The sequence below is a fragment of the Megascapheus bottae genome, chromosome 2 (assembly GCF_031878675.1).
Source record: "Megascapheus bottae isolate mThoBot1 chromosome 2, mThoBot2.hap1, whole genome shotgun sequence".
Taxonomy (NCBI): domain Eukaryota; kingdom Metazoa; phylum Chordata; class Mammalia; order Rodentia; family Geomyidae; genus Megascapheus; species Megascapheus bottae.
This window is the reverse complement of record NC_143510.1, coordinates 29,425,417-29,452,736: the sequence shown is the minus strand read 5'-3', so window position 1 is coordinate 29,452,736 and position 27,320 is coordinate 29,425,417. Positions and strand designations below refer to the sequence as shown.

At 37.4% G+C, this 27,320-nt stretch overlaps 1 protein-coding gene across 1 annotated transcript in view; it reads left to right on the top strand.

Annotated features, from left to right (window-relative positions):
• Positions 1-7,369: 7,369 nt before the first annotated feature.
• Positions 7,370-27,320, top strand: part of Fhit (fragile histidine triad diadenosine triphosphatase) — a 1,032,375-nt gene continuing 1,012,424 nt past the window's right edge. Inside the window, exon 1 of the mRNA XM_090323228.1 lies at positions 7,370-7,438. The gene's annotated coding sequence lies outside the window, so the exon portion shown is untranslated. The remainder of the gene's footprint in view (positions 7,439-27,320) is intronic.

The following is a 27,320-nucleotide window of genomic DNA, read 5'->3' as shown; positions in this document are numbered from 1 at the left end:
GCTGGTAAGAGAGACATGTCACATTGTGTTACTTCATTTGAAGGAAGATTTGCTGCAAACTTGCCCATGTCTGAACTTACCTCCCCAACAATGACAAATGGTTCACTGAACTTAAATCTCACTGTGTTCCAGGCTGTGTTCCAAGTGCTCTAAACTCATTTTTTCTTTCATTCCTCACAACAACTTGAAGTCTCATATTTTTTCTTCCGGCATTACACAGACAAGGAAACTAAAAATTGGGGAGTCAAGCCATTGAACCCCATAACCCTCTCTGGAAAAGCTACTTCTAATGACAGTGGGATTAACAAAGTGTGAAGTCAGCATATTAATTGTCCTGTAACAGTCTTTCCTTTCTTCCCTCCCTCCCTCCCTCCCTCCTTCTTCTCTTCTCTTCTCTTCTCTTTTCTTTCTTTCTTTCTTTCTTTCTTTCTTTCTTTCTTTCTTTCTCTCTTTCTTTCTTTCTGTTCTACAATTATGTCAGCATAGTAGTGATTTAGTCACTTACTTGCCCTCTTCAGTGATGAAGATGACAGAGGTACATTAGCAGAGGATTATTTGCTTCTTGACATTACTTTCTACCAAATTCCAAATAGTATATTGTTGATGTGTTCTGTCTGTAAACATTACAGAAATGGAAAAGCCTGACTATATTTCTTTTCTTTAGCATCTGCTATAGGAGAAAAATTGGCTAAATGCCTGGAAGGCATGGGCAATTATAACTTTTCAGTAGGATACACTGATCTGTTTTCAACTTGAAATAATTTTTCCTCCTTAATTTTTTGCTTATTAAAATTTGTTTCAAAATGTTCTCAATTATTGGATATTGATGCTTCTTACTTTGAAATTCTGATTACAGATAGCTTGGTAATTGTTTTGTAACTTTTAATTAATGATAAGCACTGGAAAAATCATTACTAGAACAGTCAGCTTTAGCTTCAAGGGACATAAAAATACTGCTGTGATAAAATGATTATTATAATTTAATATGAGAATTGAAAAAAATTAAATAAAGAATTTTTATCACTAATGTTTTAGTACATCTGAATATTGGAAGGATAAGAATGAAGTAGTGATTGGCCAATTCAGTGGTTATATTTTAAAGTCTTGTTTGAAAAGAATAAGAATTTAGATAAGTTTCAGATGACAGTGTTTCTTAATATGACAAAGGAATAGCGGTATGGTGTTCTCCTTTAGATAGATTCTTTTTTCTTTGCAGGTTGTAAATGGCTATCAGTGTGTTGAATTTACAGACAAATGGCATGGGTCCCCTGAGAGAGGCACTGTCTGTACATTAGCGTTCTTTTTCCTCTTGGGAGACTTTATATACAATAAATTATTTATATAAATACCTAAGACTGTTCTGCCAATGCTTTAAGGATTTTTCTTTTTAATACCACTGCAAAATGCCACAATCATTGAAAGCAGACAGTGTTTGATGAGGGAGAACATAGCAGCATTCTGGAGGATGTTGCTGCAGACAAGGAGACAGGTATTCTAGCTGAGATAGCCTAGCATCAAGAAAGGGTTCATGTCAGCCCAGGTACCAGCATAGCATTCATCTAGCCAGTGGGGGGATTCTAGCCTGGCCCCTATAGGGAAGGAGGGAACGAGTTAGAAAAAAGGAGATTATTGGAACTGTTAGCATCAGCTGGTTCTTCTTCCAAAGATAGGTTCAGATGCTGGGAAAATGGCAAAGGAAGGAATATTTTGATTATGTTTCATTCAAATTACATGTCTGACTAAAAAATGAAAACACTTCTAATTTTGTCATAGAAGTAATATCAGGAATGGTTTCTAGCAGAAGATGCAGGTGAGATGTTCGTTGAAGTGAGGGGTCTCAGACAGGAAGGGTAACTTTTTGAGATTTGTTGCAGAACATTGTGATTACAGTAAGTACAAATGCATGCTTTAAATTTGCTAAATGTCTCACCATGAAAAATAACATGTGAGGTGATGTGTTCATTAGTTTGATTTAATAATTGCACATTGTACTCATAAAATATGTGAAAGGACAGTCCATTTTTAAAATGTTAAATTTTATAATAATTATAGAAATGTTCAGGGAGGTGCTTTCTACCCTTGTCCCAGCTTTCTTAGTGTACATATTTTACCTAACTATTGTACAATATAAAAAATAGAAAAGTGTACCAGGGGTTTGGACTAGTGGTAGAGTGCTTGCCTAGCATGCACAAAGACCCAGGTTCAATTCCTCCATACCACATACATAGAAAAAAAAGCTGAAAATGGTGCTGTGGCTCAATTGGTAGAGCTGTAGCCTTGAGAAAGCCCAAACACAGTGCCCAGGCCCTGAGTTCAAGGCCCAGGACTGGAAACAAAATTAAAGAAAATAGAAAAGTGACATTTGTACAACCCAGAGATTATTCAGATGTCACTCATTGAACAAACACTCATTGTGTGTGTGTGTGTGTGTGTGTGTGTGTCTATATGTGTGTATACATGTACATGTAGCTTCCTCAAAGCACTGCCATATCAATTTACTTCTATACTATCACAAATAGATTCCTTCATGCTACTGTTTTTGTATGTTTTGATGACTGTGATACTGGGGTTTGAATGCAGGAACTTGAATTTACCAGGCAGATACTCTACCACACATCCCCCGTATGTTTTCATATGGTTAGGTGTGGTTATATTTTGACTGGATCAGTCTTAATTTTGATCTTGATATTTGTGCTAAGATGACAGGCACATGTCATAATGACCAGTTTATTGATTAAGATGAAGTCTTTCTAATTGTTTGCTTGGGCTGTCCTCAGACTACTGTCTTTAAAATTTCTGCCTCCCAAGTAGCTAGGATTATAGGTGTGCACTCCAGATTTAGCCCATGCTACTCCTTTATAGTCATTCCATTCTTCACAGCTGTTTTTGTTTGTTTGTTTTGTTTTGTTTTATGCTGGTACTAGGGCTTCTACTCATGGCCTGGACACTGTCCCTGAGCTATTTTGCACAAGGGTAGGTCAGTACCACTTTAAGCCACAGATTCTCTTCTGACTTTTTTGGTGATGGATTGGAGATGCATCTTTCCAATTTGTCTTCCGGAGTTGGCTTCAAACCTTGATCTCCAGAGTAGCTATGATTATAGTCATGAGCCTTTGGTGCCCAGCTTATCTAATCTGACTTTAATATCGAAAATGATCATATCCAATGAACGTTAAACAAAAGCAATCAGGCAGTGTCCTTTTAGATACTAACTTTCTCCCCACCTCCAACACAGCATAATTGTCTTCCAAATGAATATCAATAATTTGTTCCATATCATGAATATACTGTTATTTATTTAACTATTTACTTATTAAAAGAAGTTTGAATAATTTCCAGGATTTGACTAATATAAATAAGGCTGCTATGAACATTCATATACAAGTTTTTTATGTGAAAATAAGTTATGTTCTTCTGTAATGAATGTCTAACAGTATAATTGCTGAATCTTACGTTGTTTATTGTTAGTTCTAAAAGGAAGTACCAAGCTATTTACAGAAGAGCTGTAAATATTTTGCTTTCCTATCAGAAATTGATGAGGAATTCCATTTCTTTGTATTCTCACTATTGCTTTATGTTATCAGTATTTTAATTTTTAGTATTCTGATGAGATATTGTAATATATGCATATATATGGTAGTGGTTTTATTTATTCTTTTTTTTCAAGGTTTTTCCTTTTATTTTTAAATTTCAATCACATGGGAACTGAGGAGTAAAAATCAGAAAGGATATTTGAGAACAATTTGGAACAGAAATTGCATGGTCTATTTTCCTCTTAGATTAAACTAAATATATTTTTAAATTTCAAAAGTAATACAGAAGCTGTATCGACTTCTAATGCTTTTTTTTTCCTTCTCCTCCACTTTTTTTGTGCCCAGAGCTTCAACATGCTGGGCAAGTGTTCTGCCCTAAGGTACATACCCAGCTGGAACTCATTTTTAGCTTACATATCTCCATGCACAAAATTTAAAAGGTACTCCAGCATACAGAATGAAATAAATTCGAAACATACATATAGATATCAAAGAAATGTTTCTGTTTTCAGCCCTTTTTTTTAAGTCATTCATGAGGCTTGAACTCTGGGCCTGGGTGCTGTCTATGAACTCTTCAGTTCAAGGCTACTGCTCTATCCCTTGAGCCACAGTCCCACTTCCTGTTTTCTAGTGATTAATTGGAGGTCTCACATTCTTTAGTGTCTGGGCTGGCTTTGAACCTTGATTCTCAGATCTCAGCCTCCTGAGTAGCTATGATTACAGGCATTAGCCACCGAGCCTGGCTTCCTCTTACAGGCTTTGTAGTGCCCGGGCTGGCTTTGAACCTCAATCCTCAGATCTCAGACTCTTGAGTAGCTAGGATTACAGGCATGAGCCACTGTGCTCGCCATCAGCTCTTTTTCTGACATTATCTTTCCTAAGGAAATTTTGTGCATGTAAAAGATACCTAATAATGGGAATATGACTTATTGGTAGAGTGCTTGCCTAGCATACATGAAACCTTGGGTTTGATTTTCAGTACTACATACACAGAAAATTCTGGAAGTGGCACTGTGACTCAGTAGGTAAGAGTGTTAGCCTTGAGCAAAAGAAGCTCAGGGACAGTGTCCAGGCCCTGAGTTATAGCTCCAGGACTAGCAAAAAAAAAAAAAAAAGGGAGAGAGAGAGAGATGCTTCATTGTATATAAATGGCCCAACAATGATTTAACTAGTCCCCATCTTTTGCCTTCTTTTATCTTTTTTGCAGTATTGGGGCTTAGACCCAGGGCCTTGAGTTTAGTCATTTATAGGTTTCCAAGAAACCTTTTCCAAAATCTGGTCTTGTCCCCAGGGAACCTTCATTCATTCCACAAGTATTTCCAGAAGGTTGACAATGGAGACCCAGAGCCAAATCAGACCTTATTATATGTGTAGTCTGCTTTCTACATTTCATAAAAAATTTTGGAGGACATTGTGAGGCTACACCCTTCCCCCCCTCCCCTTTTTTATTGCCAGTGCCTGAGGCTTGAACTCAGGGCCTTCGCTGTCCTTGAGCTTTCTCAAGGTTAGAGCTCTATCACTTGAGCCATAGCACCAATCACTTCCAGCTTTTCTTATGTATGTGGTACCAAGGAATCAAACCCAGAGTGTCATTCATGCTAGGCAAGCACTTTATTCATAGGCCACACTTCTATCCTGCCCTATTTTTTTTTATTGTGCTTTCCTCATCTATTGCCCAGGCTAGCCTCTAACCTCCCAAGCAGCATGTCCTACCATGCTTAGCTCAACATTTCTGTTTTGTTTTTCTAAGACAAAATCTCACTATTATATTACAGACTGGCTTCAACTCTCTATCCTGACTCTGCCCCCAGAACACTAGTATTATACGTATGTGCTACTACACTTGGCTCCCAGATTTACTTTTTAATAAAATATTGGGCTCAATTTCTTTCTTTCTTTTTTTTTTTTGGCCAGTTCGGGGGTTTAAACTCAGGGCCTGAGCACTATCCTTGGATTTTCTCAACCAGTTTGCTCACAGCACCATTTCTGGCTTTTTTCTATATATGTGATACAAAGGAATAAAATCTGGGTCTTTGTGCATGCTGGGCAAGTACTGTACCACTAAGCCAAACTCCCGGCCCCAGGAAGTATTGTATTTCTGAGAACAACTTCAGTTTCTTTTTCTAGTCTTTTCTTTCTTTTTCTTTCTTTCTTCTTTTCTTTCTTCCTTCCTTCCTTCCTTCCTTCCTTTCTTTCTTTCTTTCTTTCCTCCTCCTCCTCCTCCTCCTCCTCCTCCTCCTCCTCCTCCTCCTCCTCCTCCTCCTCCTCCTTCTTCTTCTTCTTCTTCTTTCTTCTTCTTTTTTGCCAATCATGGGGCTTGAACTCAGGGCCTGAGCACTGTCCCTGGACTTATTTTTCTCAAGGCTACTGCTCTACCACTTGAACCACATCATCACTTCCAGCTTTTTTCTATGTATTTGGTACTAAGGAATCGAACCTGGGTCTTCATGCATGCTAGGCAACACTCTACCACTAGGGCAAGCTCCCGGCCCCTCCTTTCTTTTTGTTGTTATTGGTGGGACTTGAGAACTCAGGTCCTGGGCATAGTCCTGGAATTCTTTTTTTTTTTTTTTTTTTTTTTTTTTGCTGGTCGTGAGGTTGAACTCAGGGCCTGAGAACTGTCTTTGGGCTTTCTCAAGGCTAGCACTTTACCACTTGAGCCTCAGCACCACTCCCAGTTTTTTTCTATGTATGTGGTACTGAAGAATCGTACCTGGGTCCTCGTGCATGCTATGCAAGCACTCTACCACTAGGCCAAACTCCCAGCTCCAGTCCTGGAATTCTTTTGCCCCAGCCTGGGACTCTATTACTTCACGCCACAGCTGTGCTTCCAGTTTTCTGGTGGTTAATTGGAGATAAGAATCTCACATTTTCCTGCCTGGGCAGGCTTTGAACCATGATCCTCAGATCTCAGCCTCCTCAATAGCTAGGATTCCAGGCGTGAGCCACCTGTACCTTGCAACTTCAGGTCTTTACAACCCAGCTCCCAACCATGCCACGAGTCCCCCCATTCCTCCCAGTAAGTGGGTATGTCTTCTGCCTTCTCTTTGGGCCCATAGTTGCTCAGTCAGCCTGTGACCCTTTTACTTGTCTGCCAGCTGCTTAGGAGAAGCTGGATCGGCTTCTCTGAGTATTTCCCAACGTAGCATCGATTTTCTCCTCTTAGTGAATGGCAGGACGTTTAACGGAAAAAAAAAAAAAGAAAACAAATCCCGCCCAATTTTTTCGTGTAGAGCTGGGAGCTAGCACTGGACTCTGCGGAGGGTAGACAGAATGAATGAAAGACAACGTTTTCCGGTCAGCAGCGGTCTGAAAAGACTCTGGTCTGGCTGTGTTTCCTGTACCTGTGTGTGTATTTTTCTTTAAGCTCCCAGAGTGTAAGTTATGCAAAAGTCCATACAGGCATGGAATGGCCCTAGTTTCTTCCGGAGCCCTCAGATGCTTCTTCCATTTGGCTAGTTATGTAGGAAGTTCTTAAATGCAAGTTTGCACAGGATCACGTGCTCCAAAGGAAAACAAAACAAAATAACCTCACAAAACGTTTAGCGTTTGGGTCACCAAGGCAGGTGAAGGGGTAGAGTGGGTGAAGGAAGCAGGGCAGCCGGTTTTATTTATTCTTTTGGGTAATGAGTAGTCATTTATTACCATATCTGTAGTTTTAAAACTTAATATAATAAAATATTTTCAATACAAAAAGTCAAGAAGAATAAAAGGCCTTCTTTTAAGTACATATATATTTCATTTCAAGCTTAATGTTGAAATATTAAACATCATTGCTGAACAGATGACCATTTTACAACTAATTTCTGGATATGTTGGCATATATTTACAGACTCAACTATTCGAGGAGCTGAGGTAGGAAGATTGCATGAGCCTGTGAATTCCAGACCAGTCATAGTAACGTGGTGAGATCTTTGTCTTAAATTAAATAATTAAATTAACTCAATGATGACAAGTTACATAACAAGAGGCAATTAAGTAATTAAAATTTCCTAGGAGTTTTGTCCATCTGATTGCTTGCCACCTTCTGCTCTAGCAGGTACATCTTTCTCTTGTGGAAAAGGATGATGCAAATTAGATCCAAAGAAAGCAGAAAAGGCAGTCTCTTTGGAAGACCTGAGGTGATACTTAGAATCTCTAATCATTTGGTGTCAAATCAGTCTGCAAATACAGGGCCCTCATTAAATGTCTGATATAGCACATTAAAGCAGTCAATACACAGCAGCAGCCACAGTCACTGTATGCCTCCATTTTCTTTTCTTTTTTTTTCAAGTATTTTATTGTGATTAATAGAAGGGTTACATTATATTCACCAGATAGAAGGTGCATAACTTCAAAAATATTGATACCCTTTCTCATGACTTAGTCCCAATTTCCCTCCCACCCTTCCCCCATTTTTTTTGATTTCCCCCCTTACCTATACAATTTCAAATAACCAGTTAAGCACATATAAAATATATCAGATAACAAGGTGAAAAATTGTAACAATATGAGATAACCAAGGGATGGCAAAAGAGATGAGAGATAACATAGTACATTAAGGACAACAGTCACTCATTATATGGCTTTTGTTTCTATATGCTGGAGGTCCTTTCATTTAGTGTCATACTATATGGCCTTATGTATCTAGGTTTTGCTCTATTGCAAATCTCTGCTAGGAGAGCCCAAAGTTTCTACTGATTATGAAAAATGAGGGAAACCATGGAGCCTATCTCCATTTGAGTCTGGTTTACTTCACTTAATATGATCTTTTCTAAGTTTTCCATTTCCTAACAAATGGGGCAATGTCATTCTTTCTGACAGCAGAATAGAATTCCATTGTGTAGAAATACCACATCTTGTTGATCCACTCATCAACTGAGGGACATCTGGGTTGGTTCCATATATTTGCTATGGTAAATAGTGCTGCAATGAAAATCTTTGTGATAGTGGATTTAGTCTGACCTTGTTTCTGGATGATTGGGTAAATGCCTAGAAGTGGAATTGCTGGGTCATAGGGGGGCTCTATGTTTAGTCTTTTGAGGAACTGCCATACTGCTTTCCATAGTGGTTGAAAGAGTTTACACTCCCACCAACAGTGTAGTAGTGATCCCTCCTGGCACATCCCCTCCAGCATCTGTTGCTATTAGTTTTTTTTGATCCTGGCCATTCTAACTGGAGTGAGGTGGAATCTTAGAGTTGTTTTGATTTGCATTTCTTTTATGACCAGAGATGTTGAGCATTTCTTCATGTGTCTAAAGGCCATTTTTGTTGCTTCCTCAGAGAAGACTCTCTTTAAGTCTTTGGCCCATCTTTTAATGGGATGGTTGTTATTTTGGAGATTAGCTTTGGAGTGATTCAATATTTTGAGCTGTTGATATATTTTAGATATGAGGCCTTTGTCCATTGTATGCTTAGTGAAGATATTCTCCCACTCTGTAGGCTTCCTATTTAATTTACTAGCTATATCCTTTGCCATACAAAAGCTCTGCAGTTTAATGCAGTCCCACTTATCCAGCCTTTCTTTGATTTGTTGTGATTCTTGGTCCTTAGTAAGAAAGTTTCGACCTGTGCCAAGGAGGCATAGTGTATCTCCTATTCCTTCTTGTAAAGTTTTCAATGTGTTGCCTTTTACCTCAAGGTCTTTGATCCATTTGGAATTAATTCTAGTGCAGGGTGACAAAGAAGAATCCTGCTTTAGTTTTCTGCATGTGCTTATCCAGTTCCGCCAGCACCACTTGTTGAAGAGGCTGTCTTTCTTCTATTCTAGTTTTTTGGCTCCCTTGTCAAAGATTAGGTTCTTGTGCTAGTACCAAACTATTTTGATGATTATAGCTCTATAATAGAGTCTAAAGTTTGGTATTGAAATAACTCTTGCACTGTTCTTTCTGCTAAGAAGTGCTTTTGCTATACGGGGTCTTTTATTATTCTATATGAAATTTTGGATTGCCTGTTCTATTTCTTTAAAGAATGACATTGGGATATTGATGGGTATTGCCCTGAATTTGTAGATAGCCCTTGGCAAGATCGTCATTTTCACGATGTTGATTCTTCCAATCCAGGAGCATGGGAGGTGTTTCCATTTCCTGAGTTCTGCTCTAATTTCCTTTTTCAGGGTTTTAAAGTTTTCATCAAAAAGGTCCTTTATATTCTTAGTTAAGGTAATTCCTAGGTACTTTATTTTCTTTGAGGCTATTGCAAAAGGAGTTGCTTTCCTGATTGTTGCCTCATTCCTCTCACTGTTGGCGTAGAGGAAGGCACTTGATTTTTGAGGGTTAATTTTATAGCCTGCTACCCTTCCAAAGTTTTGAATTAGCTCAAGGAGCTTGGGAGTGGAGTCTATAGGATTCTTTAAATACAGAATCATGTCATCTGCAAAGAGGGAAAGTTTTACTTCCCCTTTCCCTATTTGGACCCCCTTTATGCTTGCTTCTTGCCTTATTGCACTGGCTAGGAATTCTAATACTATGTTAAAGAGGAGTGGAGAGAGTGGGCATACGTGTCTCATTCCTGATTTTAGAGGGAATGGCTTTAGCTTTTCGCCATTAAATATAATACTAGCTGTCAGATTGTCATACACAGCCTTTATTATACTAAGTAATGTCCCATGGATTCCTAGTTTCTCCAGAGCTTTTAACATAAGGGGGTGTTGGATCTTGTCAAATGCCTTTTCCGCTTCTATTGAGACAATCGTGTGATTTTTGTCTCTGCTCCTGTTGATGTGTTGAATTTTATTAATTGATTTGTGTATGTTGAACAAGGTTTGCCTCCCTGTGATGAATCCTGTTTGATCATAGTGTATACTTTTTTTGATAAGTTGTTGTAGACAGTTGGCCAGTATTTTGTTGAGAAGTTTTGCATCGATGTTCATCAAAGAAATAGGTCTATAGTTCTCTTTCTTTGATGACTCTCTGTCTGGTTTGGGGATGAGGGTTATACTGGCTTCATAGAATGAGTTTGGTAAAGAACCTTCATTTTCAATTTCGTTGAAGAGCTTGAGGAGTATTGGTGTAAGCTCTGCTTTGAAGACCTTATAGAATTCAGCTGTGAGTCCATCTGGCCCTGGGCTTTTCTTAGGTGGAAGTTCTCTTATTGCCGTTTCTATTTCAGTGCTTGACATAGGCCTGTTTAGTTGGGATAGTTCTTCTTGGTTCAGTGTGGGTATGTTAATATTGGCTAGGAATTCGTCCATTTCTTCTAGATTCTCAAATTTGTTGGCATAAAGGTTTGAGAAGTATTCCCTCATGATGCTCTGGGTCTTGGTAATTTCTGTCGTGATATTACCATTTTTGCCTGTGCTTTTGTTTATTTCGGTATGCTCCCTTCTTTTTTTGGTAAAATTTGCTAAGGGTCTGTCAATTTTGTTAATTTTTTCAAAGAACCAACTCCGTATTGTGTTGATTCTTTCTATAGTTTTATTAGACTCCAATTCATTTAATTCTGCTTTGAGTTTAATAATTTTTTCCCTTCTAGTGAGACTAGGGTTAGTTTGTTGCTCTTGTTCCAGGAGCTTAAGGTGACACATTAAATTGTTGGTTTGCGATTTTTCCAATTTGTTATTGTAGGCACTCAGAGCTATGAATTTTCCTCTGAGTACTGCCTTTGCTGTGTCCCAAAGGAGCTGGTATTTTGTGTGCTCCTTTTTGTTAAATTTCATAAACTGTTGGATTTCTGTTCTCATCTCTTCGATGACCCCTTGGTGATTCAACAATGTGTTGTTCAATCTCCATGAGTTACAGGGTTTTCATTGGTGGAGATGGGTGTTCAGTTCCAATTTGATGCCCTTTTTGTCTGAGATAGTGCAGGGAATAACTTCAGTGTTTCTGAATCTGTCCAGGTTTGTTTTATGGCCTAAAATGTGGTCTATTTTGGAAAATGTTCCATGTGCTGCTGAAAAAAAATGTATATTATGTTTTTGATGGGTGGAATAATCTGCAAATGTCTGTTAGATCTAGTTGGTCTATACAGTTGTTCAATTCTAAGGTTTCTCTGTTGAGTTTTTGCCTGGTTGATCTGTCCATAGGTGAGAGTGATATGTTGAAGTCACCAACAATCAGTGTGTTTCATTCTATGTATGGTTTCAGTGAAAGTAAAGTTTGCTTGATGAAGTTCGGAGCTCTGGAATTTGGTGTATAGATATTAAGGATGGTTATGTTCTCCTGGAGGAAAGATCCCCTTAGTAGCATGTAGTAACCTTCTTTGTCTTTTCTTACTAATTTTAGTTTGAAGTCTATTTTATCTGATATGAGGATGTCAACTCCAGCCTGTTTATGGGGGCCGTTAGCTTGATAAACTTTGTTCCACCCTCTCACTTTCAAAAAATATTAGGGTTTTTGGGCAAGGTGTGTCTCTTGAAGACAGCAGAACAATGGATCTTGGTTTTTAATCCAACTAGATAGTCTATATCGTTTAATTGGAGAGTTAAGTCCATTGATATTGAGAGTCAGGATTGAGAAATATTTATTAGTTCCTGCCATTTTTAAAAGCTTTCATTAGGGCCTGTATCTTGATTGTTCTTGTGGTTCTTAGATGTTATAAGTTTTAGCCATGTCTTTTTGTGTATTACATTTGTGTTTGTTTTCTATGTGTAGAACCTCTTTGAGAATTTTCTGTAATGTTGGTTTTGTTGCGACATAGAGTTGTAGTTTTTCCCTGGAATGGAATGTTTTCATTTTTCCCTCAGTTATGAATGAGAGCTTAGCAGGGTATAGTGTTCTTGGTTGGTAGTTATTTGACTTCAGGGCATGACATACATTCTTCCAATCTCTTCTTTCTTGCATGGTCTCTCCTGAGAAATCTGAGGTTATTCTGATTGGTTTGCCTTTATATGTGATTGTTCTGTTCCCCCTAGCTGCTTCTAGGATCCTATCTTTGGTCTCTATTGATCCAGTTCTCTCATATTTCCTAGATTTGGATTGATTCATTTTCTGTTCTTTCTCTATAACAACTAAATTATCTTCAACCCTGGAAAGTCTCTCTTCTGCATTGTCCATCTCCCTTGCTTCTAATTGCTCATTTTTGATGCCTTGAAACTCTGGTTTTAGATCATGTATGGATTTCTTCAGCTCCTTGATTTCCATTTGAGTGGTTAGCTCAGTAGCTTTATTCTCTTTGGACATGTGTTGAAGTTCGGCACCTTTTTGTTTGTGGATTCTATGAATTCATCTATTTTTCTTTGAAAAACCTTTATTATGGCCTCCTTTATGGCTTCTCCTTTTTCACATATCACCTTGTTTATGTTTTCCTCTTGTTTAGCTATGGCTTCCTCCCTTATCTCTTTCTTTATATTTTTACACTTTTCATTAATGATGTTTATCAATTGCATTTGTATAGCACTTGGAAGACTCTCCTCTAGATTTGCCACTGACTGCTCCATTGCCTGTTTATATTGGGTGGGATATATTATTCCTTGATTTGACATTTTTCTTGAGTTTCTTGTTCTGCCCATTTGAAAATGGGAGCAATATTAATACTACACAAGATTATAATTTTCCAGATATAACCAATCTAGACCTCTTTAGCTGGCTGACAATAGATGTTCCCAATTTTTGATTGGTTTTATCCCTCTTTCTTTCTTTTTGTGCATTTATAGACAAATCTAATACAACAATGATTGCTGATTTCTGACCAAAAAAGTAAGCCCTTCAATCCAATCTCTATTGTATTTAAGTCCCTCTGGACCTAGAGTATAATTGAACACCTAGATATAGAGCATTGCTCAACAACTATCAAATGTAGATCCATGCATTTTAAGAGTTGAAGGATGAACAGAGGACCAGAGATAAAAAAAAAATAACATGAGAGACAACAGGGGAGGTAAGAAAAGAATACTGTAGGAGTGTAAGATTGTTATCCTATTGAAGAAAATGTATAGCGTAAGCATAACTGACCTAAGGTGATAGGCAAATGGAGTATTTGAGTACAAAGTTTAGAAAAGACTAGATAGAACTTCTGAAAATAAGAAGAGTAATAAGAAGAATATATAGAGAAAAGAGGGAGGTAGATATAGGAGATTTCAATGATAAAAAATTTTAAAAAGAAAAAAAGAAACAAAGCAAAACAAAAACAACAACAACAAAAAAACAAAAAACAATACAAAAGGAATAACAAAAACAACAAAACAAAACAAAAAGAAAAAGGTGGGGAGAGATTCCTCACTATTGTGAGCTCCTACCCAAGAAATACTAAGGTTGAGAACCAGGAGATTAAAAAGCAGGTGAATGTATCAATGTAGATGTAATTTTATTCAGACTGTACCCAGAGCTGTCATTATGTTTCCAGGAACAACCACAGTGACAGAAGAATGCAGGAAAACAAAGAGAAAGAAAAAAAAAAGAAAAGATTCATACCATTAAAAAAAAGGTGTAGGTAAAATGGTAAAGAGAAAATAAGAACATCTAAAAATGCAAATGAAAAGGGTTAGAAGAAAAAAAGAAAAAGATACAAAGAAGAAGAAGAACAACAACAAAAAGAAAAGGGCATTCTTCAGGGTTTTTTTGCGGGTGGGGCTCAGGATAGGAAACTTGTGTCTCCACTAAATTCGGGATCCAAACACTTCACAAAGTCTTTTTCTCTTGTGATTTGGCTTTGCGGTTTTTCGGATCAGATTGCTTGCTGAAAGATTTGAGCGTGGGTTTGTTTACCAGGCCTGTGGCCTAGCAAGGTGGATGGACTTCAGCAGCGCTGGGGGCAGATTTCCGGCTAACATATCTTGGGAAATCCTTTGCCCTATAGAATGATGGAGCTGCCAGCACCACCTCTCAGGTTCCAATTGCTTTGGCCCGGTCTTTGTCAGCAGTCAAGATGGCACTGCTCTCTGCTGGTGGGGGAGGGCCCTCCCTCCCAATGCCGGTCCACAAGCAGAAGTGGAAACTTCTCCTTGGAGGTACTCACAAATTGCTGGATTCTCTGGTTCCGTGAAGCTGGCAGGTCCATGCATGGCCGGTTGATGGCTCTGGGCTCCCGCAGGCTCTGTCTGCAACTGGCAGGTCTGCACCTCTGAGAAGAGCTGTCTGCTCAGATTCAGAAGAGCAGCTTTGTCTCCACTGCTGCTCTGCGGCCGGGGCCGCTCCATGCTCTCTTCTTGTGCCGGTGTTCTGCCTTTTTCCTCTGTGACTGAGATCTCTGTGTCGCTAAAGCTTACTTAGTATCAATTTTTTGGTTGCAAACTTTCCCTAAGCTGCCAGAACTGGTATCTTGGTGGGAGCTCAGAAAGACTCACACTGAATCCTACCATCTTCCGCCGAACTCTATGCCTCCATTTTCTACACTAACTGGATCAGCATGCAGTTGTGCAGACAGCTCTGATAGCCACCACTGGCCCCGCCTTCCGCATACCGTTTCCACCAGTGTTTTCAATTTCTTTCCAAGGATGTTTTTGGCTCAAGCATTGTTTCCAAATCAGATGGGCAAGCTTTTATTTCTTAACCCGATGTGCCCCATTGATCACCACCAGGTGTTGGTCCATCTCCATGACTCTGAGCCCATCAATTCTCTGAGTGCTAAGTGCTCCGTAGCTCATAGTCAAGTAGAATGCAAAGTCGGTAGTGGTTTTAAATTGCATTTCTTTAGTGTACTTGAGCTAAGTTGGCTAATTATACTCATGGTAATGATGTTGGATATCTTTTCATGTGCTTACCATCTGCATATGATGTTCAGTGAAATGTCTCTTCATGTCTTTTATCCATTTTCTATTGAACATTTGTTTTGTTATTGTTACTTTTGTTCTGTTTTAAGAATTCTTTGCTGGAAGTGGGGCCTTAGTGGTAGAGTGCTCACCTAGCATGCAGTAAACCCTGGGCTCCTTTCCTTGGTACTACATACACAGAAAAAATGGTGCTGAGGCTCAAGTGGTAGAGTGCTAGCTTTGATAAAGCTCAAGGACAGTGTCTAGGCCCTGAGTTCAAGCCCCAGGATTGGCAAAAAAAAGAATTATTGCCTGTTATAGATATTTGTCAAATACTTGGTGGGGATGGCTCAAGACTTCACTGTTACTGAAGACATATTGGACTGCCTGTCAGAGCTCTGGTGTTGAGGTAGGGGAGTTGACACTCTACAGTAATTCCCAATTAAGTTTCCTTATCTCTGCTTGTTTGGTTTGAAGATTGAAGATTTTCCCATAGGAGATGATATCTAAGTACACTGGAATTTTTTTTTTAATCAGTAAACTCAATTTCTGAGCCAGTACCTAACCAGGATGCTTTTCCATTTCTGTATTTCAGAGTTCTTTTATCATTTTTATTGAGTAATTTCTGGCAAAATGTAGTTGTATATAGAGGGAAGAAGCAGAAAAAAAAATGAGTCCAATTATCTTTTTCTAAGGTCAACCAGTAGGCCTGATATTTATGAGGCCCTTAATATCAAAGATGCAGTGCTGTTTTTTCTGGAGGTGTTATTTGATAGACATTGACCTCTTATGATCTTGCTGCTATGTCATAAGTGTCTTTTGCATCACAATACCTTTAAAAATGTTAGCTTGAAAGAAACTTCCCTAGGCAGATGCCTGTGGCTCACTCTTAAAATCTTAGCTACCCAGGAGGGTAGTTTTAGTTAGTTCAGGTAGGAAAAAAACTGGAAGTGGAGTTGTAGCTCAAGTAGTAGAGCATAAGCCTCCAGCCTGAAACAAAAACCAAAAAGCAAAAAAAAAAATAAAACCCTCCAGGATCATGTCCAGACCCTGAGTTCAAGACCCACCCTCCTCAATCCCCCTTACCCCCCATGACTTTCCTTAAATGCAGCACTTGAAATTATTTTATCTAATTTGGGACAGAAGCTTAGCATGGATTCTGTGATTCTCCCTTCTGGAGCCTTATAAGGGCTGATTGTCCCACCTGTTCCTAGTGCTGCTCACTCTTTCCGCCTCTCTTAAAGGCATGTAGTTCCTTCAGAAATGGCCTGTTTACAGTGACTGAGCACTGTGAGGGGAAAGGCCTCTGCTTCTTCAGCCAGATAGAAAGTCTCCCTTGTTCTGATCTTAAAGTCTCTATTCACACCAAAAACCACATCTGTTGACATTTTAATCCCTAAGGTATTCAGCAGAGGGATCTTTGAGAGGTGATTAGGTAATGAGGGTAAACCCTTATGAATAAGTGCCCTTATAAAACAGACTTGGGGGAAATGGCTAGATCCTTCCACTATGTGAGGCCTTAGCAAGAAGGTAGGATGTGTAAAAGCCACACCAGACAATGAAGCAAATCTGTTGCTGTCTTGATCTTGATCATCCCACATTCTGGAACTATGAAAAATGTTTCTTTTGCTTATAACCTATTTTGTTATGACATTTGTTATAGCATCCCAAAGAGGATCACACTGTATCTTTATTATTCCCTATGGACCTGCCATTGGGACTTTGCTTCTACTCAGTCCTGCTTATCTAATACTATTTCAGGAACACTAGTTAAGTTATATTAAGTGAAGTAAACCAGACCCAAAGAAACATAGCTTGCATGGTTTCCCTCATTTGTCAGAACTAGAATGTGTCTATAAATCTACAAGTAAACACACTGGATGGTAAAAGACAAAAAATACACTTGGATATGATAAATTATACAAGACTCTAGACTTTCACATAGTGAGACCAAATGAGAATATTCTTAGAGAAGATCACAAAGGCTCAATAACTATGTGCATGTGAGCATATAAAATGATATTTATTAAAATGAACTCCAAAAAATGGAAATGAGGTTTTTTCCCCTTTGTTGCTGTTTTTGCTTCTTGTACATTTTGTCTTATTTGTACATTTATGTATTTGGGGGAGGGCAAGGGGGAGCACAGAAATGGTGGAACAAAGAGTGAACAAATGCAGTTGTGGTACTCACGATACTATGTTGAAAATGAACTGTACATCTTGGGGGCAGAGGGGAGGGAAAACTTGGAGAAAGAACTTGTACTCTCTACCTGATTTATGTAACTGTACCTGCACACCACCTTTATAATGACAGTAGAAAGCAGGAGAAGGAACAACTAAAAAAGAAAAAAAACTACTTCAATAAAAATGTGACAAGTTTGTATCCCAGATTTTAACTTGCCTCAAATGTACATTGTATGTTTTGTACTATCTGTTCCAAATTGAATTATCTATTATAAAGTCATACTATTCTTCCTGTTTCTTCTAGAATTAGTCTGCCATTTATATTATTTTGTATTTTCTTTTAAAATGTTTTGAATTTGCATATAATTATAACACAGGGTGGCCTTGTAATCATTCTATATCTGTGTACAATGGATTTTGAAGATGTTCATCCTCCTGCTCCTCCTTTATATTTCTACTTTTTCTGTTTTTTTTTTAAAAAATATTTTCATGGCCTTTCTACATGATAGTCACTTTTGAATTAAAGAAAATTTCCCTGGGCAGGGAGTGTGGCCTAGTGGTAGAGTGCTCTTCTAGCATGCATGAAGCCCTGGTTTTGATTCTTTAGTACCATATACAAAGAAAAAGCCGTAAGTGGTGCTGTGGCTCAAGTGGCAGAGCACTAACCTTCAGCAGAAGGTGTCTGAGGACAGTGCCCAGGCCCTGAGTTCAAGCCCCAAAACTGGCAAAAAAAGAATATTTACCTTTGGAGTGTAATATTAGGATATTGCTTATTTTTCCATGTTTGAAATCTATAACCTTAGAACTATGGATTTGAATCCCTTTAGATTTCTTAAAACCATCTGTTTTGTGAAAAACCATAATCAAACACAGCTGGTTCTATAGGTTATTGTCTTAGAAAGTTTACTGAAGTCTGCTATCACATCTTCTGCAGTTGTCCTTAATATTTACTTCCTGCATGCCCAGCATATGGTTCCTGGCACTGTGTTCTCTATGCGGCACATACTTTGATTTTCTATGACTAATTTGGAGCTTTAGAGTCATAGCATGGCACGGGTAGTGTCATTACCTTCCAGCTCTTTTTTTCTTAGCCACCAGCTGATTGCAGTGTACAAATGGTAGTTTGTATATTACTCAGTCATATACAACACTCACTAGGAATGGTTACTGTTTCCTCTATCTCCTTATTTATTTCCCACAGTGTCTTTAATTTAACAGTATAGAGATCTCCTCTACTTGAATTACTGTGAACTATGCCAGAAATTTAAGCTCAAAGCACCTTAAAAAAAAGTTATTGTAAAAGTGTTTAATTTAATATTTGCCTTTATTCAGGAGACTGAATTTCTATAAGTATAATAAAATTGTTAATATGTCAGGAAAGCTCTCCATTGCTGTGAAGTCTTTAAAAAACATTTTAATATAAACTAATCTGTAAAACAATGGAGTTATTGTAATATTTTCATTCATATAACTTTGATATGCATATAATATACTTTGACTTGATTAACTCTCCTCATCAACCTTTCTTCATCTTTTCCCTTTTGTATCCTATATGGTTTTTCTAATCTTTATTCAACTTCAATGCTTTTCCTCAAGTCCAGAAATAAGAGAAAAATGATAGTCTTTTTGAGACTAGATTATTTTCTTAAACATGATGCTCTCCACTTTCATCCATTTTTATGCAATTGACATAATTTCATTTTTATTAAATACTGAATAATACTACATTGCATGCATGCATCACATTTCCTATTTCTTCATCCTTGATGGCATCTAGGCTGATTCTATTACTTGCCTGTTGTTAATAGTGATGTGATAAATAGGTGTCATTTATGATAGTTATATTCCTTGCTTATTGGTTCTCCTTAACTTTCACAAGGGCTTATTTTCCTATAACAAGGTTAGAATAGGGACAAACAGAAAAAAAGAAACATTTCCTACTTCTCATGAAAGAAGTGAGAGTTAAAGAGCATTTTTTTTTTGCTAAGGAAACTTTATAATGATTTTTCCAGTGTCTGACATTAGTTGGAACATCAACAATAGTGTACAAAGATTTCTTTCCCAACATTTTCACTAGCATTCTTTAGTCTTTGTTTCCTTGATGGCACTCATTCTGACTGGAGTGAGATAGAATCTAAATGTAGTTGAATTTGCATTTTCCTGATAGTTAAGGATGTTGAATGTTTCTTTTTATTGGCCATTTGGTCTTCTCTTGAAATGTATCCAATTTATTTACCCATTTATTTATGGATCATTTTTTATATTTATTTTTTATATATTCTGAATGCTAATACCTTTTCATATGAATGAATATTAAAGATTTTCTCCCATTCTATAGGGTGTCTCTTCACTCCTGTTTCCTTTGCTGTGTACACCTTTTTAAGTTCAATTAAAGAATCTGTCACTTATTGTTATTATTTCCTAATTGATTAAGTACTATGTAGACATTCATTGCTTATTTATACCTTGACCTTTCAGGCTCAGCATCTATGTTCAAACTAGGTAAAATAATGTTCATCTTGGTCATTTCCATTTTAATTCAGTTGAGAGTACTTTGTGTAATTGTTTAAATTAATTTTGAATTTATACATAATTTATCTGGAGTACATTACACTAGAAACTGTATACACACACACATATATATATGAACACAAACATATATGTGTATTTTGTGTGCAATGATTGTACAATAATAAAAAGCTATTAACACATAAGCCATGTTTATACTGTTGATATTGAAAATAATCTCCATTTTAATTCTTAGGAATATGGATAACGTATTACTAAGTATAAACACCTTATTGTGATGAGACCATTAGAATTTAGCCCTTCTATTTGACTATATTTTTGTGCTCGATAACAAAGCCTTCATTTCCTTTTCCTTTTTCTTAGCTTTTTAAAATCATTATTTTGCTGTTTATTTAAACGAGATCAACTTTACCGGTTCTCACATGAAGTGACACCATGTAATACTGTTTTTTCTGTGTCTGGTTATTCTAATTAATTTAATAAAATGTCCTCCAGATTTAGGTGCATTTTGTAGGTTGAAAGAGAATGTTGTTTTCTCTGGTAAAATAATACTCTGTTATGCAAATATATATATATATATCCACATTGTCTTTAATGTCTATTCCTCACTCAGTGGACACTTAGGTTGATTCCAATCTTGGCTCTTGTGACTACTACAGCTGTACATATGGAAGATCATATAGGTCCAGCAAGCTTGCCTTTCTTTCTTTAACTTTTTTAAAATTTTTATTGAAAAAGTGATACACAAGGGGGTTACAGTAATATAAGTGTGGTAGAGAGTACATTTGTTTTTTATATCTTATCAGTATCTTCAATATTTTTTTCATATATTTTTTATTGTAATTAATACAGGGTTACAATATATTTGCCAGATAGAAGGTACATTAATTCAAGTACATTGATACCCTTTCTCATGTCTTGGTCCCCATTTCCCTCCCCCCAGCACCACCCCTCACCCTGTTTTCCCCCCTTGCCTATCCAATTTCAAATAACCAAATACAAATATATCCAATATATCAGATAACAAAGTAAGATACTGTAACAATATGAGATAATCAAGGGATAGCAAAAGAGATGAGAGATAACATAGGATGTTCTCAACAATCACTCATTATATGGCTTTTGTTTCTATATCCTAGAGGTCCTTTCATTTAGCGTCATACTATATGGCCTTATGTATCTAGGTTTTGCTCTTTTGCAAATCTCTGCTATGAGAGCCCAAGGTTTCTACTGATTATGACAAATGAGGAAACCATTGAGCCTAAGTTCTTTGAGGCTCTCTTACTTCACTTAATATGATTTTTTATAAGTCTTTCCATTTCCTAACAAATGGGGCAATGTCATTCTTTCTGACAGCAGCATAGAATTCCATTGTGTACAAATACCAAATCTTGTTGATCCACTCATCAACTGAGGGACATCTGGGTTGGTTCCATATATTTGCTATGGTAAATAGTGCTGCAATGAACATCATTGTGATAGTGGATTTAGTATGTCCTTGTTTCTGGACGATTGGGTAAATGCCTAGAAGTAGAATTGCTGGGTCATAGGGGAGCTCTATGTTTGGTCTTTTGAGGAACTGCCATACTGCTTTCCATAGTGGTTGAATAACTTTGCATTCCTACCAGCAGTGTAGTAGTGATCCCTCCTGGCCACATCCCCTCCAGCATCTGTTGTTATTAGTTTTCTTAATCCTGGCCATTCTAATTGGAGTGAGGTGAAATCTTAGTGTTGTTTTGATTTGCATTTCTTTTATGACCAGAGACGTTGAGCATTTCTTCATGTGTCTATAGGCCATTTCTATTTCTTCTTTAGAGAAGACTCTCTTTAAGTCTTTGGCCCATCTTTTAATGCGATGGTTGTCTCTGTGGAGATTAGTTTTGGGGTGATTCGATATTTTGAGCTGTTGATATATTTTAGATATGAGGCCTAGGAATCCATGGAACATTCCTCAGTACAATAAAGGCTGTGTATCTCTGAAAACTTTACAAGAAGGAATAGGAGATACACTAGACCTCGTTGGCACAGGTCGAAACTTTCTTAATAAGGACCAAGAATCACAACAAATCAGAGAAAGCCTGCATTAAACTGCAGAGCTTTTGTATGGCAAAGGACATAGGTAGTAAACTAATTAGGAAGCCTACAGAGTGGGAGAACATCTTCAACAACCATACAACAGAAAAAGGCCTCATATCTAAAATATATCAACAGCTCAAAAAATTGAATCATTCCAAAATAATCTCCAAAGTAACAACCATCCCATCAAAAGATGGGCCAAAGACTTAAAGAGAGTCTCCTCTGAAGAAGAAACAAAAATGGCCTATAGACACATGAAGAAATGCTCAATGTCTCTGGTCATAAAAGAAATGCAAATCAAAACAACTCTAAGATTCCACCTCACTCCAGTTAGAATGGCCAGGATCAAGAAAACTAATAGCAACAGATGCTGGAGGGGATGTGCCAGGAGGGATCACTACTACACTGCTGGTGGGAGTGCAAACTCATTCAACCACTATGGAAAGCAGTATGGCAGTTCCTCAAAAGACTAAACAGAGCCCCCCTATGACCAGCAATTCCACTTCTAGGCATTTACCCAATCGTCCAGAAACAAGGTCAGACTAAATCCACCAGCACAACAATGTTCATTGCAGCACTATTTACCATAGCAAAGATATGGAACCAACCCAGATGTCCCTCAGTTGATGAGTGGATCAACAAGATGTGGTATTTGTACACAATGGAATTCTATGCTGCTGTCAGAAAAAACAACATTGACCCATTTGTTAGGAAATGGAAAGACTTAGAAAAGACCATATTAAGTGAAGTAAGCCAGACTCAAAGGAACTTAGGCTCAATGGTTTCCCTCATTAGAAACCTTGGGCTCTCCTAGCAGAGATTTGCAATAGAGCAAAACCTTGATACAAGGCCATATAGTAGGATGCTAGAGATGGATCTCTAGGATATAGAATCATAAGCCATATAATGAATGATTGTTGCTCTTAAGGTACTATGTTATCTCTCATCTCTTTGGCTGTCCCTTGGTTATCTCATATTGTTACAGTATCTTACTTTGTTATCTGATATATTGGATATATTTGTATTTGGTTATTTGAAATTGGATAGGCAAGGGGGGAAAACAAGGTGAGGGGTGGTGCTGGGGGGAGGGAAATGGGGACCAAGACATGAGAAAGGGTATCGATGTACTTGAATTAATGTACCTACTATCCGGCAAATATCATGTAACTCTTCTATTAATTACAATAAAAATATATGAAAAAAATAAAGGCTGTGTATGATAATCCCACAGCTAGTATTATACTTAATGGCGAAAAGCTAAAGCCATTCCCTCTAAAATCAGGAATGAGACAAGGAAGCCCACTCTCTCCACTCCTCATTAACATAGTATTAGAAATCCTAGCCAGTGCAATAAGAAAAGAAGTAAGCATAAAGGGGATCCAAATAGGGAAAGAGGAAGTAAAACTTTCCCTCTTTGCAGATGACATGATTCTGTATTTAAAGAATCCTATAGACTCCACTCCTAAGCCCCTTGAGCTAATTCAAAACTTTGGAAGGGTAGCAGGCTATAAAATTAACCCTCAAAAATCAACCACCTTGCTCTACGCCAACAGTGAGAGGAATGAGGCAACAATCAGGAAAGCAACCCCTTTTGCAATAGCTTCAAAGAAAATAAAGTACCTAGGAATTACCTTAACTAAGAATGTAAAGGACCTTTTTGATGAAAACTTTAAAACCCTGAAAAAGGAAATTAAAGCAGAACTGAGGAAATGGAAACACCTCCCATGCTCCTGGATTGGAAGAATCAACATCGTGAAAATGACAATCTTGCCAAGGGCTATCTACAAATTCAATGCAATACCCATCAATATCCCAATGTCATTCTTTAAAGAAATAGAACAGACAATCCAAAATTTCATATGGAATAATTAAAGACCCCATAAAGCAAAAACACTTCTTAACAGAAAGAACAGCGCAGGAGGAATTTCAATACCAAACTTTAGACTCTATTACAGAGGTATAATTATCAAAACAGCTTGGTACTGGCACAAGAACAGGCCTGAAGACCAATGGAACAGAACTGAGCACTCAGATATTAAACCACAGACCTATGGCCACCTAATCTTTGACAAGGGAGCCAAAAAAATAGTATGGAAGAAAGGTAGCCTCTTCAACAAGTGGTGCTGGCAGAACTGGTTAAGCACGTGCAGAAAACTAAAGTTGGATCCTTCTTTGTCACCCTGCACTAGAATTAACTCTACATGGATCAAAGACCTTGAGGTAAAAGGTCGAAAACTTTACAAGAAGGAATAGGAGATATACTATGCCTCCTTGGCACAGGTCGAAACTCTCTTAATAAGGACCAAGAATCACAACAAATCAAAGAAAGGCTGGATAAGTGGGACTGCATTAAACTGCAGAGCTTTTGTATGGCAAAGGACATAGCTAGTAAATTAATTAGGAAGCCTACAGAATGGGAGAAGATCTTCACCAACCACACAACGGAGAGTACATTTGTTTTTATACATTTGTACTCCATCCCTCATTTTCCCTGGCGTACTGCTCCCTACTTTCCTCCTCCAAGTTATAAGGTTCATGTCAGGTGTGTATCAATGTTGCATTAGTCTATCTTTTTTTCTGCTGTTTCTGTGATTCTCTTTTATTTCCATAGATCTAGTCATCTTATACACAAAACTCAAGGTTCAGAAAACTCTTTAAGAGAAATGATTTTTTTAAAAAAATCCTATATACAGAACATAATAATGCCTTGGAATTCATATTAATATACTTCATTATATATGGTTCTATGCACTAAACAAGTAGGTTATTGAGATCCATGTTAAGAATATGGGAAAAGCGCTAAATAATGTGTGGTTTTTGTTCTTAATGTACTATTTTTTTCTCATCTCTTTTGCTGTCCCTTGGTTATTTTCAAATTGTTACCCTATCCTACCTTGTTATCTGGTATATTGAATATATGTTTATTTGTTCATTTGAAATTTGAAAGGGAAGGGAAGAAAGAAGAAGAGGGGAGGGGGTGGGAGGAGGGAAATAGGGGCAAAAACATAAGAAGGGGTATAAATGTATGTGAAGTAATTTACCTTCTGTTTGGCAAATATAACTCTAACCCTTCTATTAATTATAATTAAAAAATAAACATGAAAAAGAATGTCATAGACATATGGTAGTTCTTATTTTTTACACTTCTTCACATTTCCTTACCAATGGGGAAATATCATTGTTTCTGATGGAAACATGGAAGTCCGTTGTGTGTGTGTGTGTGTGTGTGTGTGTGTGTGTGTGTGTGTGTGTGTGTGTGTAAGTTCACATCTTCTTGATCCATTTATCTACTGAGGGGCATCTGGTTGTTCCATATGGTAGCTATGGTAAATAATGTTGCAATGAAGATGATTGTGTTGGTAACTTTAGTATGGCCTTGTTTGTGGTCTTTTGGGTAAGTACTCAAGAGTGGGGTTGCTGGATCTTAAGGGAACTATATGTTAGTCTTCTGCGGAGCCTCCATAGTACTTTCTAGAATGGTTGGACAAAGTTGGCATTCCCACCAACAATTTAGTAGAGTTCCCCCTTGGCTACATCCCTGCCAGCATTTGTTCTTATTAAATTTCTTGATAATGGCCATTCTAACTGGTATAAGGTGAAATCTCAATGTTGTTTTGGTTTGCATTTTTTTCTTTTTTTAACATAACAATTTTTATTTTAATTAATAGAGTGATTACAGTTATATTCACCAGATAGATGGTGCATTACTTCACACACACTGATACCTCTTCTCATGTTTTTGTCCCCATTTCCCTCCTCCTACCCCCTCCCCTGGTTTGCATTTCTTTTATGGCCAGAAATGTTGCCTATTTTTTATGTATCTCTTGGCCACTCTCATTTCCTCTTCAGAGAAGTCATTCTTTAATACGTAGCCCACTTGTTAACAGGTGGTTGTTTCTTTGAGGATGTTTTTTTCAGGGTGGGGGATTTAATATCTTGAACTGCAGGTATATTTTAGATATGAGGTCATTGTGTGTGTATGAGTATGTAATAATCTTCTTCCAGTCTGTGTCCTTTGCCATGCAGAAGCTCTGCAGTTTAATGCAATCACATTTATACAACCTTTCTTTGATTTGTGTGCTTCTGAGTCTTTATTAAGAAAGTTTTGGCTTGTTCCAAGCCCTAGTGTTTCTCCTATTCCTTCCTGTAATATTTTCAAGGTATCTGCTTTTACCTTGAGGTAGGTCTTTGATCCATTTAGAATTGATTCTGGTGCTGGGTGAAATATAAGGATCTACTTTTTGTATTCTGCATGTTTAGCCAAGTCTGTCAGCACCATTTGTTGAAGTGCCTGTGTTTCTTCCTTTTTGGGCTCCCTTGTCACATATTAGGTGGGCATAGATCTGTGGGCTCATTTCTAGTTCTTCAGTTCTATTCCATTGGTCCTCAAGCCTGTTCTTGTGCCAGAACCAAGTTGTTTTTTTTATATTGCTACAGATTTATAAGAGAGTTTGAAGTTTTGTATTGATATTCCTCTGGCACCATTCTTCCTGCTATTTCCTGCTTTTGCTATTTAGGGTCAGTTTTATACTTAATGATGAAAAGTTAAAGCCATTTCCTCTAAAATCAGGAATGAGACAAGGATATCCACTCTCTACACTCCTCTTCAATATAGCATTAGAATTCCTAACTAGAACAATAATGCAAGAGGCAAAAATAAAGGGAATTAAATTAGGGAAAGACGTACAACTCTCTTTCTCTTTACAAATGACATGATCCTGTATTTATAGAATCCCATGGACTCCACTCCCAAGCTACTTGAAGGGATCCCAAACTTTGAAGAAGTAATCCACAGCACTCTAGCTTTTCTATATGCCAAAAATGAGAAGGGAGAGGGTGCAATTAGGAAAGAATCACCTTTTGCTGTGGCCTCAAAAATAATTTTAAATACTGAGGAATCAATTTAACCAAAGAACCTCTACAATGAAAACTTCAAAACCTGACAACAGAAAGTAAATCATATCTAATGAAGTGGGAAATCCTTCAATGCTCCTGAGTAGGGAGGATTAACATCCTGAAAATGGCAATATTGCCAAAGTCTATCTACAAGTTCAATGCAATATCCATCAAAATCCCAACTTCTTTCCTTAATGAAATAGAAGAAGCAATCCAAAAATTCATATGGAGCAAATTTACCTCACTTTTGAATGTACCCAGTAGTACAATAGCTGGATCACATGGTAGTTTTATTTTTAGTTCTTTGAGGAAGCTCCATACTGTTTCCATAATGGCTGTGTTCATTTACATTTGTACCAACAGTGTATAAAAGCTTCCCTTTTTCTACAAATCCTTGCCAGCATTTGTTATTTTCATGGTCTATAGGCTATGATTTCTAGTTATCTAGATACTTATTCTGAAAATGTAAGTATAGGGATATAAATTCCTTTGCCTTT